The 4,687-nt window shown below is 34.6% G+C and overlaps 1 long non-coding RNA gene across 2 annotated transcripts; it reads right to left on the bottom strand.

Annotated features, from left to right (window-relative positions):
* Positions 1 to 1,007: 1,007 nt before the first annotated feature.
* On the bottom strand, positions 1,008 to 4,123 carry LOC131018015 (uncharacterized). Of its 2 annotated transcripts, XR_009099982.1 has the most exons (4): positions 3,795 to 4,123; positions 3,623 to 3,698; positions 1,839 to 1,900; positions 1,008 to 1,266 (listed from the first exon to the last, which is right to left on the bottom strand). It is a non-coding gene; the product is annotated as an uncharacterized LOC131018015 (long non-coding RNA). The 2 variants fall into 2 exon arrangements; XR_009099981.1 differs by lacking the exons at positions 1,008 to 1,266; positions 1,839 to 1,900 and having other exon boundaries at positions 2,857 to 3,698.
* Positions 4,124 to 4,687: the final 564 nt, after the last annotated feature.

The following is a 4,687-nucleotide window of genomic DNA, read 5'->3' as shown; positions in this document are numbered from 1 at the left end:
TAACATTTACCGGTAAGTAAATTTATTTTAATTATTCTTTCTTATAAAACTATTAAATTAATTCAAATTTATGCACATATATTATAAAGATAATTCTCAATTTGAAGTCAATTTTAAAATTGAGTGGCAATTTTATTATTATAGTAAAATCGAAGGTTTATCTATATGTATCATAGGAGTATTTTTTTTTTATTTTTTTTTCTTTATTTTCTTATTTTTATAGTATTTATTTATTTTCTAAAATTATGAAATTCGATGAATTATAAAATATTTTATATACATATCAAATTAAAAATCACGACAAGAGCTTTAATTTGATACTATATTATATGTAAATATTGAATTTAAAATGTAAAGTTAGTATTTGTTTAAAGATTTAAAATCATTTTTCTTTCTTTTTTCTTTGAACATATTTTTTTTTCTTAATTTTTTTATTCTATAATATCAATTTTTATTATTGGAAATTCCTTTTTTCTCCTTTATTTAGCTAAAATTATATCTTCTATTATATTTATAAATTTTTATATGATAATCAAGTAAGTACACACGCATATATATAGTATCTAGCGGTATGTCACACAATGGGCCACGTGGCAACAGCCTCCCAAGACCTTCCAAAGCCTTTCAAGGCAAAAAACAAGGAGGGGGTAAAATAGTAATTTCAAAAAATTTAAAAAATATATATATATTTTTTTTATTTTTTTTAACCTAAAATTCATTTTTTTTTCCATGGCCGTTGTCAAAATTATGCATATAATTAAACACTAAAATGCATAAAGTTAAACACAAATAAGCATGAGAAAGTATCAGTAAATGACCCATCTGAAAAAATATGATTCGTCAAATGACCAACGGTGAAGCAACGTGACGGTGTCGCATAGTACTATGCATATAGTTCAACACGAATAAACATTAAAAAAAACATAAATATGCATAACGTTACACACAAATATGCATAGTGCGACAGCCCAGGCTTGGGAGGAAATAAAATACGATAAATAAAATGGCTTAATATAAAGATGGTTAATGATGACATAGAACGAGTTCATCATATGGAGAAAATCCCCAAGGATCTAAAGAGGTTTAGTTTCACAACCCTGATAGTTTAACATTGAACAGTGCAGCGGAATAGAAATAATGAGTCTGAGCTCAACAGAATTTGATTTAGAAGTTATTCGGGAATTCAACTAGATTAGCTAAGGAGTAGCTAGTCGTCAGGATAAGAAACACTCCCCAGCTCAGCACCGTGCGCACCAGCCGCCTAACCTGAAAAACATTTGAAAATATTTGGGATGAGTACTAATGTACTCAGTGGGCACAAGTTTTCGAAATATTTTATGAAATAAGAAGGCAGTTTATCCAATATCAAAATCATGACTTAGAAGGTTTAAAAACAGAAATCCACTCCTAAGCATGACAAAAATATTTTCTTGTCGAGGGCGCCCATGTACGTTCGATTGTTACTCACTTTCTCCCCACATTCACTGATCTCGGGACGCACCCAGTCAAATCCAAAATCTGTTATTGATCTCGGGACGCACCCGGTTGGAATCAATAACCTTAACTGTGCTCCGGATAACCTCCTGTCAAGCACCCACCCTTATAACGTTCTAAATCTGTTAGTGCACGATGGTGATCAACCCATCGAGCCACTAACCCTGTGTACACAATCCTCATTTAGCGTGTTAGGCCAAATGAGAATCTCGATCGATACTAAAGCGAGCCTTAAACAATTACAGAACGCACATAAAAACATTTATATTGGATAAACAGATAATTTTCATGAAATATCAGAGCTTATATAACTCAAGATACATTGTATGTAAAGTATAACCCACCTCAATAGCGGAGATTCGATGTTCAGCTCGTTTGAGGCTTCACTGCTCTTGGTTATTCGGACCTACAAGAAATTTATTCCTTAAGTAGGTTCCGAGGTCCCATTCTAATTTCTAAGGAATAGGGAATTTCTAACTATTGATACACTATGCCCGGATAATTATTGATTTGATGGGGTTAACTAAATAATGAGTGTAAAATTTATGAAATAATTAGTAAATTAATTGGAATATATAAACTTAGTGAAAATAGATAATACATTTTAAAGCTTGTAAGGTAATAAATAATTTATAACCTAATTGAAAATAATTTAAGAATTCAAGATGTATAAATAATTAACAATTTATAATTTAGTGAGAATTAATATAAGTGCCCATAGGTTGAGTTAAAATAATTAGAGTCCAAGAGAATTTACCTAGAAGGCTTATTATAAATAATTAAGCCCAGATGTTTTAATAATAGTCAGAGCCCAAAAATAAAATAATTCTAGCCCATTCTGGAGTAAAAATCGGCCCGTCTAGGTAGAATAATGAAGAGCCCAACAGATTTTTAAAATGGGGAGCCCAAACTCAATTAACTAAAGGCCTTAAATGATTTAAAAATAACATACAGAATAAAATAAAAAGGAAATAATTCTGGAAATTGAAAAATTACTACTCCCTCCGTCCCAATAAAAGTGGCCACTTTTTTTTGGGCACGGAGATTAAGAAGGGGATTGTTATGTTTTAATTGAGTGTGACCCACCAAAATTAGTGAGTACTTTTTAGAAAGTGGCCTACAATTGTTGACCAAATTAGTGAGTAATTTTTGCATTTTTAGAAAGTGGCCTACAATTGTTGACCAAATTAGTGAGTAATTGTTGACTTAATTAAAGTAAACTTTTGCCATTTTTAGAAAGTAGCCACTTTTAATGGGACACCCAAAAATGAAATGTGGCCACTTTTATTGGGACGGAGGGAGTATAACCCTAAAATAAGAAAATCAAAATCAGATTTTTTTTTTTTAAAAGGGGGCTCTCTCTCTCTCTCGTCTCACCCCCCCCTTCTCTCTCAAACTCTCGCCTCTCTCTTGCCTAGCCGCGCCGCCGCCGCTGCTTCAACTCCGGCGAGACGGGGTCGTCCGGGCCACGACGCTCTGCCACCCCTCCATCCCTCTCTCTCTCCTGGCGTAAATTGGGCGGCGGTCGACCGAAGAGGGTCGCCGCCGCTGCTGCTGCATTCGCGGTGGTCAGTGGCGGCAGGCCCTCGGTCGTGCCGTCGCCGTCCACCGGCGCCCTTCCTCCTGCGTCCCATTCCACTGAGGGGTCGTCCCTCCTCCTGAATCCTCTGGCAGCAGCGGTCAAAGAGGGGGAGGAGCTGCAGCCTTCATCTCCTTCCCTCCGGCGCCGGCGTTCTTCGCGCTACCTCGCCTCTGCCCGGCCGTCTTCTCCGGCAGCCATCGAGGGGACAGAAAATCCACTCCTCACACACTCACGTTCCAGACCCGTCCCAATCAAGGAGAAAGAATCGATACTTGTAGGTTGAAATGAAGAGCAAGTTCTTGGGATAAAAAAAATTGAGTCTTGGAGTTGAAGTTCAGAATTTTTGAGGCTATGAAAGAGTTCTTGGTTTGTTACAGATTCTTCTCCCTTTCTTTTTTTTTTTCTTTGTTTTGTTTAGAGCAGTACATAGAGTAAGATTATATCATGGTCATTGATGTGGTATAAGAGCTAGAGATCTATGTTCTTGTAATGGTGCTATGCTAAAGAGTAATGCAAGTTCTATAATAAAAAGGGGAAGGAACGAACCTTTTTAGTAAGAGGATTTTTGGTGTCTTTGTTGTTTTGGCTTAACTGATTCAGTTCTTTTTCCAAGTTCTGTTGTCTGTAGCAGCAATAATTTAATGGGGGAACAATAAAAGGTTATTCTCTAGATAAAAGTACTTGCACTGGAAGTGGAGAAAAGGATAAAGAAAGTTACCTGGAGGATAATTGTGCAGGAACAGTGAAAAGAACTTTGAGTGAGGGAAGGAGGATATATATATTAAAGGAAGAGAAGAGTGAAATGATTGCAGGGATTTTTAGTCTGGAGAGATGGGAGATTTTGAGAAGATTTGGAAGAAAATATTTCTTGGAAGATGAAAGGACGCTGGCAGAAGAAGTAATGAAATCTGGTTTATCAGAGAAGTAATGATGATTTAGTTCACGCTTATTTTTTTTTTAAAAAAAACTGATCTGGTATATAAAAAAAAAGATAATCTGTGAGAGAAGAGATGATTTTTCACTCACGCTCTCTTTCTCACTCATTAATCTAATCTGATCTTACATAGACTTAAGCTAAATAAATAAATACTACTACTAATAATTATAATAACATCTGATTTTGGGCTTATGACAAAATAAATTACCCAAATATCACATTATAATTATATATATATATATATATATTGGGCTTTAGCCTCAATATGAATGAATAATATATATATATATATATATATATATATATATATAACGTTTAACTAAAATAAAATGCTTTCAGTAATATTTCTCATATATATATATTTTAGCAATGACTCAGTATTTTATCGATCTAAAAATAAAATATCGGGGGTAAATTTATAACAATTTCCTAGTTACAATATAATTATTAAATATTGGGCGTGTATCAATAGTATACTTAGTTAGGCCTTCTATATTTCTTATGGAAAGGGTCGGGATATCACATACCTCCCCCCTTAAAAATAATTTCGTCCCCGAAATTTGCGTACCTTGGTAATCAAGCTCGGGGTACTGAGTTCTCATCTTCTCTTCTAGTTCCCACGTGGCTTCTTCTATCCCATGGTGGTGCCAAAGCACTTTAACCATAGGTATTTG

The sequence above is a fragment of the Salvia miltiorrhiza genome, chromosome 3 (assembly GCF_028751815.1).
Source record: "Salvia miltiorrhiza cultivar Shanhuang (shh) chromosome 3, IMPLAD_Smil_shh, whole genome shotgun sequence".
Lineage (NCBI taxonomy): Eukaryota > Viridiplantae > Streptophyta > Magnoliopsida > Lamiales > Lamiaceae > Salvia > Salvia miltiorrhiza.
This window is presented reverse-complemented; position numbering and strand designations above follow the sequence as displayed.